Source organism: Mustela lutreola, chromosome 17, assembly GCF_030435805.1.
Source record: "Mustela lutreola isolate mMusLut2 chromosome 17, mMusLut2.pri, whole genome shotgun sequence".
NCBI lineage: Eukaryota > Metazoa > Chordata > Mammalia > Carnivora > Mustelidae > Mustela > Mustela lutreola.
In genome coordinates this window covers 1,211,822-1,232,500 of record NC_081306.1, presented here as the reverse complement: position 1 = coordinate 1,232,500, position 20,679 = coordinate 1,211,822, and the positions used below count along the sequence as shown (strand labels likewise).

Genomic DNA, 20,679 nt, shown 5'->3' with positions numbered 1-20,679 from the left:
CCTGATGTTATGTATATTTTGCCATGATAAAAATGATGGGGAAAAAAAGAGAATGAAGTACTGACACCGGCTACAACATGGATGAACCCAGGAAGCATTATACTCAGTGAAAGACGTCGGACACAAAAGGTCACATGTTGTAGGATTCCATTTATATGAAAGATCCAGAATAGGCAAATCCGTAGAGACTGAACGTGCCTGCCACGGGCTGGGCAGAAGGGGTCTAGCAAATAACCGCCCAATGGATCTGGGGTTTCCTTTGGGGTGATGTAAATATGTTGGAACTAGATAGAGGTAATGGCTGTACAACACTGTAAATGTACTTACTGGCACTAAATTATACTCTTTAAAATGGTTAAAATGGGGGTGCGTGGGTGGCTCAGTCGGTTAAGCGTCTTCCTTCAGTTCAGGTCATGATCCCAAGGTCCTGGGATGGAGCCCAACATCCAGTGCTTCTCCCTTTCCCTCTGCCCACAGCTCCCCCTGCTTGTGTGCTTTCTCTCTCTCTCTCTCTCTCTCTCTCTCTCTATCAAATAAATAAATAAAAATCTTTTAAATAAATAAATAAATGAATAAATAAAATGGTTAAAATGGTAAATTGCATGTGTATTTTGCCACAGTTTTTAATTTTATTTTTATTTTTTAATTTTTATATTTTTTAAAGATTTTATTTATTTGCCAGAGAGAGCAGAGGGAGTGTACAGGAACGGGGAGTGGCGAGCAAAGGGGGAAGCAGGTTCCCTGCCGAGTAAGGAGCCAGATGCTACACAGGGCTTGATCTCAGGACTCTGGGGTCATGGACCTGAGCCGAAGGCAGATGCTTATCAAACTGAGCCACCGAGATGCCCCTATTTTTATGTTTTTAAAGGTTTTATTCATTAGAGAGAGAGAGCTGAAATCCCTCCCTTCCTCTGCAAGCCTACTGCCTTTGCTTACTTGGGGAACGCCTCCTCTCTCCCTGGGACCACAGGAGCTGCCTCCTCACCCTTCTCACGGCCTCCAGTTTCTCCTCCCTTCAATCCAACGCCCACGTCGCCTGTTGGGTCAACTTGCTAAACGTGCAATGTCAAGATTCCGCTGCTCCGCTGAAGACCTCTGCGGACCCGGGAGTGAAGCTCTAATTCCTGGGGCATGCAAGACCCCTCGCTGCTTAGCCTCCGCCCTGCCTTCCTGCATCACCTCCCACCTTTCCCTCGGGCATTCCACACCACCGTGCCTTTGCTAGTACCGTCCTCTTCGTGGAACACACTTACTTCTACCTTGTACATCCTTTCTTCGGGACCAACCTCGAAGGGCACGGATTCTGTAATGATTTTCCCCACTCCCAGGATGGAGTCTCCACCCTCAACATACCTCCGTAACATTCACCATGATAGTCCCCATTCCCCTGCCTCCCAGCTTTCTTGGACAAAGTCTGTCTCCTCTGGATTGCAGATTTCTGAAAGCAAAGTCTGTTTCACATCCTTCTCATCTGTATAACCTCAACACTCACCTGGCGGCTGCCCCATGGTAGTCTCCAAATTTGGGGGAGTTCCCTCTCCCATACTCAGTCACTGTCTCAAATCTCTCCCAGTCTCCTCAAATCCTTTACCCGACCTCGAAAACTTCCACCTGACCAGTCAGCTGATGACCACGTCAGAAAGAAGGCATCAATCATGAAGTCCTTGAACTTCCTGCCCTTGCCACATACCCGCAAGCCCCACATACACACTTCCCTGCGCACTCATCCGAACTTGCCTCCTTGTCTCTGTTCACAGAGGAACATGCATGTGGCCCCCCTCCCGCCCAAGGCCAATCCCCTCCCTGGGCTCTGGATCCGTCTCAACTCCTCAGTCGTCCCTTCTCTGCTTTTCCACCCGAGTTCATTCAACAAAAATTTACAGAGCAACTCTTTGTGCCTGGATGCTAGGATTATAGTGGGGAACAAATTAGATAATACTCCAGACCTCATAAAGCTTCCATTGTAGTGAGCAAGAGAGACAATTAACAACTAATTTTGAAATGGATGTGAAAGAAATAAATACGAAGATATAGGGAATAAGAGGTCATTTTAAATAAGTAGGTCAGAGAGGTATGCTGATCTTTTCTTTCTTTTTTTTTTTTTTTTGGTGGTTCTTTTGTGTGTGTATGGGTGTATGGAGGTGACGTTTGAGTTGATGCCTGAAGTTTTCTGTAGGAAAGTCTGGGAGATGAGCATTCCGGGTAGAAGGAACAGCAGAGCAAAGATCCAGAGAAGAAAGGACTGGCTTGTAGGGCGCTGGTGTGACACAACATGGATGAGGGGAGACTGGTATGAAAAGAGGCTGGAGAGCTACTCCAGGGCTAGGGCCTCGCAAACCATTGTAAAGAGACTGGAGTTTATCATAAAGAGGAACGGGAAGCCAAGGGAGATTTTTAAGAAGAATAATGATATGATAATATATACATTTTTAAATGATCACTGAGCACTATGAGGAAATGGGTGGGAAGGAGGCGATGGCGGGCAGGAGGAAATCAGGAACAGTTCCCACCCTGCAAGGAAGACGCGATGGGCCAGCGCCAAGGTCATCGCGTGGGATGCAAGAAGAGCCGTTGAACTGAAGACACCAGATGGGACTTGGTGACGGAAGGAAAGACAGAAATCAAGGACTCTTCTCTACTGGTTCCCTTCCCTCATTCGAGACACACTCGTATTCATGGTTTCAATTATCCTCTGATGAATAATTCTAATGGATCCAAAATGCCAAGAGTGAGCCTTTTGGCTAATAGATCTGACATCCGGCTGTCCCCTCCAGCTCACCATATCTAAAAGGACCCACAGTGAGCCCGTGTTCTGTCTGCAGCTGCTGCCGCATCTCCACCGTTGCCTGTCTCGGCGGACAGCAGCGCTTGCTCTCTTACTGAACCCCAAACCCTGGAAGCATCCTTGCCTCTTCCTGGCTCCAGAAGCCTCATATGTAGTCAGTCTGAGCCCTACAGATATTCCTCAAACACACTCTTCACTCTGCCTTCCCACTGCTTTCGCGCAGGTCCTCAACACCTCTCTTGCCAGGACTAACCATTTCCAGACTTGTTCCCCAGAATTCCTTCTCTCAGATGCATTCTGAAATACCCGTCTGCTCATTCGTCAATCACTGCTTTCATGGTAAAATGGAAGCTTCTTGGTTTGCCCCGTAAGGCCCCTGGCAGTCATATTCCTGCTGACCCTGCAGCACCATCCTCTACAGCTCTAAACCCAGTGAGAGATGAACATCTATTGCTCCCCAGACTTAAGTTGCTAATTCAAATATTTATGCCTGTGTTCAAGCTGTTTCTTCCATGTGGATCACTCCTCACCCTCGTCTGCCTGAAAAACCCCAGACTCATCATTTACATGTTGAATTTATATTTCTGGTGTAGACCTCTGTCTCTAAACTTCACAGTCATATATTTCTTTTTTTTTTTAAACCGTCCAGGGAAGATCAAGACTCCCTGGAGGCTCTTTTTTTTTTTTAATATTTTATTTATTCATTTGTCAGAGATCACAAGTGGGCAGAGAGGCAGGCAGAGAGAGAGGGGGAAGAAGGCTTCCCGCTGAGCAGAGAGCCTGATGTGGGGCTCGATCCCAGGACCCTGAGACCATGACCTGGGCCGAAGGCAGAGGCTTACCCCACTGAGCGACCACATTCATATATTTCACCGTCTCCTTGACGTCTCCACTTGCATGTCTAACAGCTCTCAGAAACTTAACATATCCCAAACTGAACACTCGGTCTTTCCCCGTGAAACTTGTCTTACCTTCCGCTTTCTTATCTCAGTTGAGTCTGACTCCATTTTTTTTCCTCCCCAGTAGCTCAGGCCAAAACCATTGAGGTCATTTTTAACTCCTTTTTTCTTTTCTCATGCCACGTCCAGTTCTATGACTTCACCTCAAACACACATCTAGAATCCAACCATTTCTTACCATCTCTGCTGCCACCATGTTTGTCCAAGCTCCCATTACCTCATATCTGACTTACTGGACCCTCTAATTCTACCTTTGTCCCCATCCCACAGTCTAAAGACAACATCCATAATAATTTTTTTAAGTTGGCTCCAAGCTCAGCATGGAGCCCAATGCAGGGTTTGGATTCATGACCCTGAGATCAAGACCTGAGCTGAGATTAGGAGTTGGACACTCAACCAACCGAGTCACCCAGGTGCCCTGATCCAGAATAATCTTAAAAAAAAATTTTTTTTTTAAAGGAAGATCAGGTTGCTTCTCTGCTTAAAACCATGCAATGACTTCTCATTTTACCTAGGGGAAAAACCAAAGCTGTCTCAGGGGCCTGAAGCCTATATCATCTCTCTGACCCCCTCCTACTGTCCTTCCCCTGCCTTAGTCGACTGGCCTCCTCGCTGCTCTTTGTGATGTCAGGCCCACACTTACCGGAGAGCCTTGGTGCTGGCTGTCGTCACGACCTGGAAAGCTTTTTCTTCGCTATTTCCTAACTAAATTGCTTTGATCAAGTCTTTGTTCAAAAACCAGCTCTTTGACAAGGGCTACGTGGCCCCCTTACTTAAAATTGCTGTTCGCCTCCCCATCTACCATGGACACGCCTTATCCCCCTACACTATTGTGTTTCTTGTTTTTCCATAGTGCCTATCACCTTGCAACATACTGTATAATTTACTTAATTATTATGTCTACTCATTACTGATGCACTAGGACATAAGCTTTATGAGGACAAGAATCTTTGTCTTGTCACTAATATATCCTAAGAACCCAGGACAGTGTGTGGCACATCTTGGGCCCTTAGCACATGTTTGTTAAATAAATGAATTCTTCAAAACCTATCTCAGGGGACGCCTGGGTGGCTCAGTCGGTTAAGCAGCTGCCTTCGGCTCAGGTCATGATCCCAGCGTCCTGGGATCGAGTCCCGCATCAGGTTCCTTGCTCGGCGGGGAGCCTGCTTCTCCCTCTGCCTCGGCCTGCCTCTCTGTCTGCCTGTGCTCACTCTCTCCCCCCCCCTCTCTCTGATAAATAAATAAAATCTTTAAAAAAAAAAAAAAAACCTATCTCAGAACAAACAAACAAACAAAAAAAAAACCCTATCTCAGATACTGGGTTCTTCACCAAGTTTCCCCTAGCTGTGAACAAACCCCACTCTCCCTCAGAAAGATGAAAGGAACTCCTCCCTTCATTGTGTTACCTTTGTACCTTGTACCGTTGTTGCATTTTCCAGATAATATTGTAGTTGGCATGTCTGGGTTATGAGGGCAAGGTTTAGGACCTGTTCTATTAATTTCTACATTCTTGTGCACAGCTCAGGACCTAACAACATGTATTATTTTGATGAATAAAATAATAAGGCCACACCAAGACTGACTGTCTGGAAATACCCTGTTGTTGAGGGTATGGGAAAACTGGCCCACCCTCAGCGTTGATGGGAGTCTAAACCGATTTAAGCTCCAGGCAGGACAGAGTGGAAATATCTGCCAAGGTGAACACAATCTTTTTTTTTTTTTTTTATTTATTTATTTATTTATCAGAGAGAGAGAGAGAGGGAAGAGAGCGAGCACAGGCAGACAGAACGGCAGGCAGAGGCAGAGGGAGAAGCAGGCTCTCTGCTGAGCAAGGAGCCCGATGTGGGACTCGATCCCAGGATGCTGGGATCATGACCTGAGCCGAAGGCAGCTGCTTAACCAACTGAGCCACCCAGGCGTCCCTGAACACAATCTTTGACACAGAAATGCTACCTTTTGGAATTTATCTGACAAACTTACGCCTGTATTTCAAGATGTATTACAAAGATAATCATCGCAGCATTGTTTATAATATCAAAACAAATAAAGAAAACCACTGGAATTGTCCCATCAGTAGGGCCATAATAGAATGCGATCCATCTACTAAGTAGGATGAGACGTGTCTACATGTACAGAGCTGAAATAGGCTCTAGGTGGAGTTTATTCAAGTGGAAACAGTATAATGTAGGAAAACAAATAGCACGTTAACGTGTGTTTCACAAAAAGGAGGAGATTAGATACACACATGCTTATATGTGTGTAGTATGTTTTAGGAAGATAAAGGAGAAACTCTGAAGACAGGGGCTGCCTCTAGAAAGGAGAATTAGAGGTCTGGGTTGGGGGGAAACATATTTTATACTGCATACTCTTATTTTTTTAAAAGATTTTATTTATTTATTTGACAGACAGAGATCACAAATAGGCAGAGAGGCAGGCAGAGAGAGGAGGAAGCAGGGTCCCCACCGAGCAGAGAGCCCGACGCGGGGCTCCATCCCAGGACCCTGAGATCATGACCCGAGCTGAAGGCAGAGGCTTTAACCCACTGAGCCACCCAGGTACCCCTGCATACTCTGTTATTGTTTGAATTGTTTATCATGTGTATCAGCTTTTCAATAATAATTAAAGTTTTTCTAAATAATAAAAAGAAGCGGTGCCTGGGTGGCTCAGTCGTTAAGCATCTGCCTTCAGCTCAGGTCATGGTCCCAGGCTCCTGGGATCAAGCCCCACATCAGGCTCCCTGCTCAGCGGGAAGCCTGCTTCTCCGTCTCCCACTCCCTCTGCCTCTCTCGCTGTGTCTCTCTCTGTCAAACAAATAAATAAAATTTTAAATAAATAAAAAGAAGCCTCATAGGTGCATATTGGGCAAGGAAGGAAAAGAGATGCAGACCTCCATTATGTTTCAGGTGATTGATTGATTGATTGATTGATTGAAAAATGACAGATCTTTTTTAGGAACCTCTGTCCTAATCTCTCTCTCTCTCTTTCTCTCCCTCTCTCTGTCTCTGTCTCTGTCTTTATCTCATTACGTTCCTTGGTCATCTCTTTCAAAATGAGCAGCTTGGCCAGAGAGATGTCTTGTTAGCAGAATGGTCTGGTGGTAAAGAGAGCAAGACTGGCACTGGGGATCTGGACTGGGAACCTGATCTGGCATAGAGCCACTCCCTGAGCGATGTGGCCATGGCGCACAGGACTGTACCCAAAGCATCTTGATTCAGGCTGTTACGACCCACATAGTACATGAGGGGCAGTCAGAGACTCTCAGAATTGGGGTTCTGAGTAATCAGTTTCTTACGGCAAGGCTCAGCCTGACATTACGAGCGCAGGAAGGCAGTCTTGACTCCAAGGGCCACCACTGGCCAAGGGAGTCTGGAATGCCAAGGAGTCAGGGCTAGCTCCAGTCCTAGGAAAACTGTTTTGACATTCAGGGGAACTGAGGCAGAAACCTTGGTCCACAGAGCAGAGGAAAGGGGAAAGTCAGGGGCTGAGTGGGCTTAAGATTCCCAGGGCTCACCTCAGGCAGTTAGAGAACGCCATGGGTCCCCGGACTTTTTGGAGAACAGAGGGAAGGCATATTGTATGGGAAATCGAGGCTGCAGAAAAGGAAGTGAGCTAGTGGGGTATGAACTCCAACAATCAGCCTAAAATTTCTTCTGTTCCCTCCCACTGTCACAAGCCAAAACCATCATAGAATCGGGTCCCTCGCTTCTATGATTCTAGTGCTGGGAGGGTCCTGAAAGTTTCTAGCCAATGCCCTGGGTGATGGCAGAATCCTATATTCTAGGCACCATTCATAAACTCAGAGAACAGGTAAAGCCTTCAGAGACCATGGAACCTGGTGTACAGTGCCCTTCTCCTGCTTTCTCCTCGGGAATAGCATGGCTGGAAGAATTTTCCCCACAGCCTTTTCTGCCTGGCTCAGTCCCAGCTCCCAATCAGAAGCCCATACCTGAGGGGCGCCTGGGTGGCTCCGTGGGTCAAAGCCTCTGTCTTCGGCTCAGGTCATGATTTCAGGGTCCTGGGATTGAGCCTCGCATCGGGCTCTCTGCTCAGTGGGAAGCCTGCCTCCTCTTCTCTCTCTCTCTCTCTCTCTCTCTCTCTCTCTGCCTACTTGTGATCTCTGTCTGTCAAATAAATAAATAAAATCTTTAAAAAAAAAAAAAAAGAAGAAGAAGCCCATACCTGAGACAGATCTGCTTTCTTCTCCGCCAAAGCCAGCTGAAAGTCAGGAGGCGGCACACTGCTGCGAAGCCCAGAAAGTCCCCCAGATTGCTCACTAGTCAGACCAGCTTCATGAAAACGAACTTTGCTCCCCGGGGATTTGATCATGGAGGTGTTATTGTGTACTTGATCGCAGTTCCTATGGCTACAGGCTCACAGTGGGAAGGAACCAGTATACATCAGCATCTTCCTGTAAATAGGGATTTGACCTCATTTATAGTTAGACGTGCAGCAGGCAGCCTTGCGAATGGCACAGCATGAATGGAATGCAGAGGGTTCTGAATGACTCAAGTAGAAAAGAACATGAAATAAAACAGTACATGTGCAAGTCTGTGTTCAGTCCCTGGGTCAGCTTAGATAGTTAATGGCTGTTAACTATTCATAGCATTCATCTTTACATCCAGAAGGGATCATCCAGCTGAAAGTTCCAAACCCGCAGCCCTTGGGCCAAATCAAACCCATAGACCTGTACCATGATTTCAGACTGCTTGAAACTTGTTTTGAGTTAACTTTTTAAAAAATCAATATCTTGGGCACCTGGGTGGCTCAGTGGGTTAAGCGTCTACCTTCGGCTCAGGTCATGATCCCAGGATCCTGGGATGGAGCCCCGCATCGGGCTCTCTGCTCAGCAGGGATCCTGATTCCCCCTCTCCCTCTGCCTGTCTCTCTGCCTACTTGTGATCTCTGTCTGTCAAATAAATAAATAAAATCTTTAAAAAATAAAAAAAAAATTAAAAATCACTATCTTTCAGTAAAAAAAAAAAAAAAAGCCAATTGCCAGTTTCCAGTGACAATGCCCTCCTGTCAAATGGCACCAAGAATACAGCTGTAATTAAACAAAATTGGGCTTGTTGACTCATTGCAATAAAGGAGACCACACAGTATGGGAAATTGTAGGGCATCTCAGTAAGAAGGTGTTAGAAATGACTTCTTTTTTTTTTTTTAATTTTTTTAAAAAGATTTTATTTATTTGTCAGAGAGAGAGGGAGAGAGAGCGAGTACAGGCGGACAGAATGGCAGGCAGAGGCAGAGGGAGAAGCAGGCTCCCTGCCGAGCAAGGAGCCCGATGCGGGACTCGATCCCAGGACGCTGGGATCATGACCTGAGCCGAAGGCAGCTGCTTAACCAGCTGAGCCACCCAGGAGTCCCTAGAAATGACTTCTTATAGGACTTAAGCTTGTGTTCGGTTTCTGGAGAAGACTCAAGGAAAGGGCCTTTGCCGGTTTGAATGCTATGAGGGAGAAGGCATAGTTCTGAGATTGGATTGCTTAAAATTTTTATTTTATTTATTTGAGAGAGAGAGCACAAACAGGAGGAGCAGGAGAAACAGACTCCCTGCTGAGCAGGAAGCCCGGATGCAGGGCTCGACCCCAGGACCCCAGGATCATGACCTGAGCTGAAGGCAGACATTTTTTTTTTTTTTTTTTAAAGATTTTATTAATTTATTTGACAGAGAGAAAGATCACAAGTAGGTGGAGAGTCAGGCAGAGAGAGAGGAGGAAGCAGGCTCCCGCTGAGCAAAGAGCCCGATGCGGGGCTCGATCCCAGGACACTGAGATCATGACCTGAGCCGAAGGCAGCGGCTCAATCCACTGAGCCACCCAGGCGCCCCTGAAGGCAGACATTTAACTGACTGAGCCCCCCAGACACTCCTGGATAGCTTAAAAATTTTTTATCTGAAATGTGGGGGAAAAAAGGAGCAAAACTAAAACTATAATTGATAAAAGAGCATAATTATCATATTAGCCAGGATGAGGATATTTCGTCATTTCTGTTTGGATAATGTTCTTGTTTTTGTCTGTGTTCAGTCATGATCTGTCGCAGTGGAGGCTTTGTCTTGTTGTGTTGGTATTTTGTGAAACTGTTCGTGCTCATCAAGAGAAAACCCAGTCTAGTTGTCCGTGTCATAGTGGCTCCTCTCAACACCGAAGTCTTGATGGTGGTGCCAAGCCAGCACCAGGCTGTCAGAGGACGCCTTCTCTGTCTCAGCCTTCCTCTTAGCCCAGGGCAGATGAAGTCAGCCTCAGGACTTTAGTCTACTACCCAACTCTTCACCTTTTCCAAGACTTTGCTCATTAGGAGATTGTGGAGAGAACATCCATAGTTAGACTTAGATCCGTCTCAGCTTTTCCTTTTGTTACAGCTAGAGTTGTTGAGTTCTCTGACATGATGATGGTTGCACAGTATCATTTAAGACTCTGAAGATGCTACATCAGCCAACTATCTTCCTGGAAACTACCAGAAAAAAAATGGTTATGATTTCCTGTAATAGGCCCTGAAGACAGAGCTCTAGGTTATCAAATCCAGGCAATGAAAACATGACCCAAAGTCCAGCTTGTCTTTTTTAGAAATTCAGGTGACTTTTTTTTAGCATAGTTACAGAGTTTTCTACTTGACCTGTATTTATGTAGGTGCAGCAAGAGGTGTTGGCTAAAGCATAATTTTCCCCTGGGTTAATAAATTTAAATTGGATGTTGTGTCATTTATGATGTCTGCTGGGGTTAAAGACAAGTTTTGGATCATCTTCTCCAGGAGTATTATCCTTCTTTAGGGAAATGAAGCTCATATTATATGCATGGTAAGGGAATAGGTTACGTCTCCTGGGAGTTTTCCTGAGTAGCTTGTTCTTGTCTCATTTCAGTGTTTTCTAGGTACCATTGTCAGAAAAACATGACCCACTAGAGAGGTGATAGTTGGAAATATCTGAGAGGCTCTAACAATCACCCTGAATGTGTAGGATAAGTTAGTAGGAGGCAAAAGCTTGATCTCTAAATAAGAAGTTAGGATCCCAGTGAGGCATAGGTTGGACTGAAAGATAAATATCATTTATCACAATAAGTATATACCAGTTTTTGTACTCTTGAGGTGGACAGATTCCTTGAGCAGAGTTACACAATTAATGTAAGTAGGTTAGAGTGTCTGTAGCAAGAAAAGCCCCAACATTAGTTCCCATTCCTGATAACCTACGTTTAACTGGTACAGATATAATGACCTCAGCAGAAACATTTTGTCCAGATCCAAATTTTTATAGTACCAAACTTTGGAATTAATTATGTGAAGAAAACTTAAGACCAGAAAGGAATTGTGGAAGGATCTGCCTTCTAAAGTATTTGAGGCTACTACTTTTTTTTTTTTTTTTTTTTTTTTTTTTGGTCAGCAGGATTAGGTGGAGAGGCAACACATCCAACAATGAGTTAAATTCAGAGCGATACAAATAACAAGTGTTGGTGAGGATGTGGAAAAAAGGGAACCCTCTCGCACTGTTGGTGGGAACATGAATTGGTACAAGCATTGTGGAGAACAGTATGGAGCTACCTCACAAAATTAAAAATAGAAATACCATACAGGGGCGCCTGGGTGGCTCAGTGGGTTAAGCCGCTGCCTTCGGCTCAGGTCGTGATCTCAGGGTCCTGGGATTGAGCCCCGCATTGGGCTTCACACTCAGCAGAGAATCTGCTTGAGGATTCTCCATCCCTCTCCCCTGCCCCTCCCCCGACTCTCTCTCTCTCTTTCTTACAAATAAATAAATCTTTAAAAAATCAAAATAAAGTAAAATGGTATATTATACTTGGATTAGTGATAACTTTCAATATGTGATTTTAATATTTTTATAATATGCACATTGTGTAAAATAATTGAGCATTGCCTACCTATCAGAAAAAAAAAACAGAGCAGTAGCTAAGGTCTAAGAAATACGCAACAGCATATTTTTTCTTTTCTTTTTTTTTTTTAAGATTTTATTTATTTATTTGACAGAGAGAGAGAGATCGCAAGTAGGCAAAGAGGCAGGCAGAGGGAGAAAGGGAAGCAGGCTCCTCGCTGAGCAGAGAGCCCTGGATGTGAGGCTAAATCCCAGGACCCTGGGATCATGACCTGAGCTGAAGGCAGACGTTTAACCAACTGAGCCACCCCGTATCCCCACAGAGAAGATCATATTAAGAAAACTTCAGTCAGTTAAAGAGGGGGTGTTGAAGACAAAAACAGCTAAGATTTTTCAGAGAACAAAGGGTATGGAAAAAGATCCTGAAGACCTAAAGCATCAATCTTGTTATGTTGTCTTCTACAGAAGCTGTTCAATTAGCATCTTGTTTCATCTCCTGGGACAGACACTGCCCACAGTCAGCAACTTCTAAGAGAACTGCTAAGAATCCTCAGTGTGAGGTCCCCTAATGAACTAGATGCCCAGTACTCAGGAGAAAGTGATGTGTGTCTTATCTGGGAAATATAAGCCCTGGGATCAACAACTTGGGAATTTATTTCTGTGTCACTTATCTGTTAAAAGTCCTTTTTGTAGAGGCTCATAGGCAGTTTTTTCTTGATCCTTTTCCAGAAGACCAAATCTCCAGGTATCAGATCATGCTGCTTAGGCGGGTGTTTTGACAATATAGCTTGTTCTTATTGGTGATAAATCTGGAGGTATTATATAAGTCCCTGCAGAAATTAGTCCTATAAGCTTACAGTGGGATCAGTCTAGGATTGAAGTAATTCCCAGATGCCCGCAGCAGTTAGCGCAGACGGAAATAACTTGTGGATCCTACAGGGGATTGATCTTGTGGTACAGTGGCTTGGGGTTTCTGAGAATTTTGATAATCCTGAGTTTTCGTATTTCTTTAGTTCTCTTATTTTTGCCAAAGATGGTAGATGATACAAAAAATTTATTTTCCAAAAAAAAAAATTTATTTTCCAAGTCAATTAAGAAAATAACGGTACGAGGGAAATATATGTTTCTGTTAGCAGAGAGATAAACTGAAACCCCTTCTTGGGAATTTTAAATTTTCAAGTCATTTTTCTCCACCAGGATGTGTTAGCTCTCTGGCAAGAGAAAGTCTCAATCTGTCCTGGAGTAAACAAAAATAACCAGAATATACTCATGATTCATTTGGAGTTGTTCACATGGCCTGGAGGCTTTGGTTCCTGTCCATGTCCTACCTTTATAGCATTGCAGGGATAGGTCATTGGCAGTCAGGATATGCGTTGGAAACATCCTCTGCATTACCCTGAAAGTCGCCACCACTCATGTTCGTTCAATGTTGTCAATTTATCTCTGCTGTGTCGGCAATATCAAGGAGTATTCTTGCTAAACTCCACTTTGACTATGCTTACCTCTTCGATAGCAACGAAACATCTAAAAGTTCTTAATGTGCTGTCCATTTTAGAGGGAGAAGTCAGGAAATCTCTGTTTCTTTCTAAAATTTTAATCGCTTTTATTTGGAAATAATAATAGAGCCACAAGTAATTCCAGTAATTCCAGTGCTGGACATTTATCCAAAGAAATGATAACTATCCTGATGGTAACATCTAACATTATCACAGTATTGGGTCACAATCAGGAAAGTGCTACTGGGACAATCCACAGACAATTCCGATTTCATCTGTTTTACGTGCATTCATTTGTGTTTATGTGCATACTGAATTTTATCACATTATCACCATCGAGATACAGAATGTTGCTTCACCACAAAGATCCATCATATTATCTTTTTAAAAAAATTTTTTTTAAAGATTTTATTTGACAGAGAGAGAAAGAGAGAGAGATCACAAGTAGGCAGGCAGAGAAAGAGGGGGAAGGAGGCTCCCTGCTGAGCAGAGAGCCGGATGTGGGGCTTGATCTCACTACTCTGTTTTCCATCTCCATGATTTTGGCGTTTCTAGAACGCCAAATGTTATATAAATGGAATCATACATTATGGAACATATTGTGATTGGCTTTTTTCATTCAGTATAACTCCCCTGAGGTCTAAGTTCTTGCATGTTTCAATAGTTTGTTCCTTTTTATTGCTGAGGGGTATGATAACCAATGGCTGAGAAGCCTAACAAAAGATGGTAAGGCGGGGTGCCTGGGTGGCTCAGTTGGTTGGGCGACTGCCTTTGGCTCAGGTCATGATCCTGGAGTCCTGGGATGGAGTCCTGCATCGGACTCAGCGGGGAGTCTGCTTCTCCCTCTGACCCATCCCCTTCTCATGCTCTCTCTCATTCTCTCTCTAATAAATAAATAAAATCTTTTTAAAAAAGAGAGAGAGAGATGGTAAGGCAAGCCAAAAATTAACAATAGCAGAAACCTGTTACCACTGCTACCTACAGTGGTGGAACAAAGCGTTACCAGATCCCAGGGCCAGGGTTATCTGGAGAAGCTGGAATTATGGCTAGCCTCTCCCGTGGGACCTGACCCCATGTGGAAGCTAGAGTCATCACAGAGGAAGCTACATGACATAGCGATGGGAATGAGGGTGGAGGTGGTGCTGGGAGAGAAACCCCCTGGCTTCTTCCTTCATCTGCTTTACAGGCTCCCTCCATCGCTTTCACTGCTTGAACCGGAAGCCAGCTGACATGGCTGCCTGAGTTGTGCAGCCTATAGTGATCAACCGGCCAAAAAACTGAGCACATCAGAGGACGATGAGAAGTGGATCTGACGGCAAACAGGCCCAGAACCCCCATAATAGCATATACAAGTGTTCAATTTTACACTGATTTTCTATTGAAAATAGAAAATTGAACTGATGTTCAATTTTACACTGATTTTCTAAGTTAGAACTTCTATTTCTGATGCACCTTAAAGTCATGAGTTAACCTGAAAGTGTAACCCAGTAGCAGTATAAATATCTGTTTTTTTACCCTCCATCAGCTTGCAGGATGGGGGAGGATAATGAATTTCCCATCTGAACTGATTTAATATCTGGGATGAGCTTATAAGGACAAATCCAAGATTGTGGCTTGGAATTCTAAAATCCAAGTCTGTGTGGAATTTTTTGTTTTTTTCTTTCTTTTTTAAATTATTAGTTATGGCAAAATACACATACGATAAATCTTATGGCTTAGCATTTTAGCCATTCTTAAGTGTATAGGACACTTCTAAGGTGTTGTTCAGTTGTGTTAAGTGCATTCACCTTGTGCAACCATCACAACCATTCAGCTCCAGAACATTTTTCATCTTGCAAAACTGAACCTCTGTCGTTAAATAATGACTCCCCATTCTCCTTTCCCCGCAGCCCCTGGAAACCACCATTCTATTTTCTGTCTATGAATTTCACTGTTTTAGTGCCCCATAACAGTAGAATCATACAGTGTTTGTCTTTTTGTGATTGGCTTATTTCACTTAGCATCATGTCCTCATATTATAGAGCATCTGTCAGAATTTTTTTTTTTTAAAGATTTTATTTATTTGACAGAGAGAGATCACAAGTAGGCAGAGAGGCAGGCGGAGAGGGAAGCAGGCTCCCTGCTGAGCAGAGAGCCCGATGCGGGACTCGATTCCAGGACCCTGAGATCATGACCTGAGCCTAAGGCAGAGGCCTCACCCACTGAGCCACCCAGACGCCAAGAATTTCCTCCCTTTTTAAGGTTGAATAATATTTCATTGTATGTAGATACCATATTTTGTCTACCCTGATATTCATCTGTTAATAGGCACATGGGTTGCTTCTATTTTCTGGCTCTTGTAACTATGCTGCTATGAATAGCTCTTTGAGACTCTGCTCTCAATTCTTTTGGGTATACAACCAGAAGTGGAATTGCTGGATCATACGGTAGGTCTAGTTTTAACTTTTTGAAGAGCCACCATACGGGACGCCCAGGTGGCTCAGTTGTTGGGTGTCTGCCTTCAGCTTGGGTCATGATCCCAGGGTCCTGGGATTGAGCCCCGCATCGGGCTCCCTGCTCAGTGGGGAGTCTGCTTCCCCTTCTCCCACTTGCCCTGCTTGTGTTCCCTCTCTGGCTGGGTCTCCTCTCTCTGTCAAATAAATAAATGAAATCTTTAAAAAAAAAAAAAAAAGAGCCACCATATTATTTTTCATATGGCTGCACAAATTTATATTCCTACCAGCAGTGTACAAGGCTAGTTTTGCTGTATCTTTGCCAATACTTGCTATCCACCCCCTTTTAGAGTAGCCAGCATAAAAGATAAAAAGTGGTAACTAATTTTGGTTCTGATTTGCATTCCCCTAATGATTAGTAATGTTGAGCATCTTTTCATGTGTTGTTGGTTATTTGTATATCTTCTTTGGGGGATGCAGGGGGAGGGGCAGAGGGAAAGGGCGAAGCAGATACCCCACTGAGGGAGCCCAGTACGGAGCTTGATCCCAGGACCTTGGGATCATGACTGGAGCTGAAGGCAGCCACTTAACCAACTGAGCCACCCAGGCGCCCCTATTTAAGGGCTTTGTCTACTTTTTAATCAGGTTAATTTTTGGTTGTTGCTGTTGTTAGTGTAGGATTTCTTTATATATTCCAGATATTAACTCTTTAGCAGATACTGGATTGGCAAATATTTCCTCCCATTTCACGAGTTGTCTCTTCACTCTGTTGATTGTGTCCCTTGATGGACAGAAATTTTAAATTTTATGTAGTCCGGTTTATCTATTTTTTTTTGTTTGTTTGTTTGTTTGTGGTTTTGGTGTCATATTCAAGAAATTATTGCCAAATCCAACATCATGAGGATTTTCCCCTATGTTTTCTTCTAAGACTATAATTTCAGGTCTTATGTTTAATTCTTCCATGCATTTTGAATGATCTTTTGTATATGGGGTAAGGTAAAGGTTTATCTTCATTCTTTTGTATGTGGAGATCCTGTTTTCCCAACATTTGTTGAAAAGTCTAGCTTTCCCCCATTGAATGATGTTGGTATCCTTGCTGAAAATCATTTGACCATATGTTTGAGGGTTTATTTCTGGACTCTCTGTTCTATTCCATTGGTGTAAATGTCTGTCTTGTGCCAGTTGGCACTCTGTTTTAATCACTATAGCTTTGTAATACATTTTGAAACAAGAAAGTGTGAGATCTTCAATTTTGTTATTTTTCTTTTTTTTTAAGATTTTATTTTATTTATTTGTCAGAGAGAGAGAGATAAGTAAGAGAGTATAAGCAGGGGGAGCAGCAGGCAGGGGAAGCAGACTCCCTGCTGAGCAAGGATCCCAATGCAGGACTTGATCCCAGGACCCTGGGATCATGACCTGCGCTGAAGGCAGATGCTTTTAGCAGACTGAGCCCCCCACCCCAGGCATCCCTAATTTTGTTCTTTTTCAAAATAATTTTGGGTATTCAGGGTTTATTGAGATTCCATATGAATTATAGGATGGATTATCATATTTCTGCAAAAATCACTGTTGGGCTTTAGGTGGATTTGGGTAGTATCAACATCTGAACAATATTAATTCTTCCAACTCATAAACATGGCCATCTTCCTTAAACCTTCCTTTCAGCAACGTCTTATAGTTTTCAGTGTATGAGCCCTTTGTCTCCTTGGTTAAGCATATTCCTAAGTATTTTATTATTTTTGATGTTATTGTAAATGGAATGGTTTTCCTTAATTTCATTTTCATATTGCTCGTTGTTAGCATATGGAAAGAACTGATTTTTATGTGTCAATTTTGATTCCTACAACTTTGTTGAATTCCTTTATTAGTCTTAGGGTCCGTGATCAAAGGAACAAGACTGATACAAAGCGAAGGTCAAGCAAAACTTCATTTCGCGCCAAGCATCAAGAATCAAACTGACCGGTCAGGGCTACCTCTTACGAAAAGGCGAGGATGATGATCCCGACAAGGTCACTCCCAAGAAGGCCGCTCCGCAGGAGGCCGCTCCCCGGTTGGAGCCGCTCCCAAGAAGAGGCTACTCCAGACAAGGCCGCTCCCGATGACGAAGAGGCAATGATGACAGCAACGATGACAAGGAGAACCACCCCGATGACACAGATCTGTTCCCCAGGACTCTTCTCTCACAAGGCTGCCACCCAGAGGAGGCCACGCTGCAAAGGCCGCTCATGGGTCAGGGTGGCGAGGCATTTTGCGGCCAGGCTGCTGGCAGCTAGGAGCCATTGGGTATCAGGGCCACTGGCCTCTTGGGACCGCTGGCCTCTTGGGGCCACTGGCATCTCTGGGCTGCAGGCGTCGGGATTGCGGACAGCTGGACCGCTGGTGTCTTAGGACCGCTGAGTTTGAGGCTGCAGGTGCAGACAGCTGGACCGCTGAGGTCTCGGGACCGCCGGAGGGGGGACCTCCGGAGGTGGTACCGCAGGCTCGAAACTGCAGGCGGATGAAGGCTGCAGGCGGCTGGGGGCCGCCAGAGGCGGGGCCGCAGGCAGCTGGAGGGCGGAGCGGGATCCCCCCCCCCCTCCCAGGCGGGACCGCCCGAGGCGGCTGGAAGCTGCAGGCGGAGGCTCAGGGCCGCTGAGTCGAGATGTCCGGAGGTGGTACCGCAGGCCGCTGGAGGCTGCGGCTCAGGGCGGCCAGAGGCGGGACCGCTGGCGGCGGTTCTAGCTCTTACAGGAGCTGTCACAGCTCCTCCACTCCTCGGACTCTCCCTCCGGCTCCCGCCACAGCTCTCCTCCCCTGCGGGCCCCGCACAGCAACCTTTATGCGGTTGGTTGAGCCCCGCCCCTACACAGGTGGCCAATCGGATCTCAAGTCACCCTAGTGGATATACACGCACCCCACCGATTGGACATCTCCACCTGGCCTGCCCCGCCCCTACATCCGGGGTCCACAAGCAAGTTCCTCTGGGAGAGGCAGGCTCTTACAGTGGGCAATGTAAAAAGACACAGCAATGAGCAACAATGGTTATTAGGAGCTTAACTTTTTTCAAAAATAAGGAATCTTTTCAAAAATAACACAGGAGAACCTGGGTGGCTCAGTCCTTAAGTGTCTGCCTTCAGCTCAGGTCATGATCCTGTGTCCTGGCATTGAGCCCCGCATTAGGCTCCCTGCTCAGAGTGAAGCCTGCTTCTCCCTCTCCCACTCCCCTACTTGTATTCCCGCTCTCACTGTCTATCTGTGTCAAATAAATAAATAAAATCTTAAAAAAAAAAACAAGAGTATAACTAAAAAGCACGAAAGAATTCTAAAATTTTTATGACATCACGAAAGACCCTGAGTAGCCAAAACAATGAGGAAGAGCAACAAAGTGGGAGGTATCACAATTTCAGATTCCAAGCTATACTACAAAGTTATAGTAATCCAAAGAGTATGATGCTGGCACAAAAATAGACACATAAATCGATGGAACAAAAAGGACTCTAGAAATTAACCCACACTTATATGGTCAATTAATCTACAACAAAGGCAGCAAGAATATACAACAGGGAAAGGAAGTCTCTTCAGTTACTGGTGCTGGGGGAACTGGACAACTACATGCAAAACCGGACCACTGTCTTACATCGTACACAAAAATAAACTCAAAATGGATTAAAGACTTAAATGTGAGACCTGAAACCACAAAATTTCTTAAAAAAAACTCATAACGAGTAATCTCTTAGACATCAGCCTTAGCAACATTTTTCTAGATATGTCTCTTCAAGCAAGGAGAACAGAGGCAAAAATAATCTATTGAGACTACACTAAAATAAAAAGCTTTAGCATAGCAGAGGAACCTATCAACAAAACAAAAAGGTGGGATGCGTGGGTGGCTCAGATCGTGATCTCCAGTCCTGGGATGGAGCCCCACATCAGGCTTCCAGCTCAGTGGGGAGTCTGCTTCTCCCCCTCCCTCCGCCTCTCCCCCTGCTTGTGCTCTCTCTGTCTCTCTTTCTCAAATGAATGAATAAAATCTTAAAAAAAAAAAAAAAGGGGCAACTTACTAAATACAAGAAGACATTTGTAAATGACATATCCAATAAGGGAACCATTTTCTGAAATATATACAGAACTTACACAACACCAAAAAACACAATCTGGGGGCACCTGAGTGGCTCAGTGGGTTAAGGCTTCTGCCTTCGGCTCGGGTCATGATCCTGGGGTCCTGGGATCGAGCCCCACGTTGGGATCTCTGCTCCTGCTTCCCTTCCTCTCTCTCTCTCTGCCTGCCTCTGTCTGCTTGTGATCTCTGTCTGTCAAATGAATAAATGAAATCTTAAAAAAAAAAAACACAACACAATCTGATTTTAAAATGGGCAGAGGATCGGAACAGACATTTTTCCAAAGAAGACATAGAGATGGCCAACAGAATCATGAAAAGATGCTCAACATCACTAGTCATCAGGGAAATGCAAATCAAAACCACAATGAGATATCACACCATACTAGTTAGAATGGCTAGTATCAAAAAGACAAGAAAGAAAAAAAAAAAAAAAACAGGTGTTGGCAAGGATGTGGAGAAGAGAGAACCCGGGGTCCAGTCATTGCAAATGTAAACTGGTGCAGTCACTGTGGAAAACAGTATGGAGGAGAAGAGAAGCAGTACATAATCCAGGAACTCCACCACTGAGTATTTACTCAAAGAAAATGAAAATACTAATTCAAAAAGATACATGTACCCCTATGTTTATTCAAGCATTATTTTTTAAAGATATTTTATTTATTTATTTGACAGAGAGACAGAGATCACAAGTAGGCAGAGAGGCAGGCAGAGAGAGAGGGGGAAGCAGGCTCCCTGCTGAGCAGAGAGTGAGATGCAGGGAGCCTGTTGCAGGGCCTGATCCCAGGACCCTGAGATCATGCCCTGAGCTGAAGGCCACCCAGGTAACCCTGAAGCCTTATTTACAATAGCCAAGATATGGAAACAACCCAAGTGTCCTTTGGATAAACAGATTAAGATTTGGCACATATACACAATGGAATATTAGCCATAAAAAGGAAAGAAATCCTGCCATTTGTGACAAGCATGGGCCTCGAAGGTGTTAGGCTAAGTGAAATAATTTAGAGAAAGAGGAATACCATATGATTTCACTTATATGTGGAATCTAAACAAACAAGCAAACAAACAAACAAAAAACCACCTCACAGAAGCAGA

General features: G+C 44.4%; 1 protein-coding gene across 5 annotated transcripts in view; it reads right to left on the bottom strand.

The window, feature by feature from the left end:
- The window catches only part of TMEM219 (transmembrane protein 219), a 46,863-nt gene that overhangs the window by 21,049 nt on the left and 5,135 nt on the right, over window positions 1-20,679 (bottom strand). The window contains exon 1 of one of the 5 annotated variants that reach the window (XM_059155574.1): window positions 7,924-8,046. The exons of 1 other annotated variant lie outside the window; for it this stretch is intronic. The gene's annotated coding sequence lies outside the window, so the exon portion shown is untranslated. Of the gene's footprint in view, window positions 1-7,690; window positions 7,819-7,923; window positions 8,047-20,679 lie in introns of those variants that run through there. 3 more of the 5 variants (XM_059155575.1, XM_059155572.1, XM_059155573.1) reach the window with 3 other exon arrangements.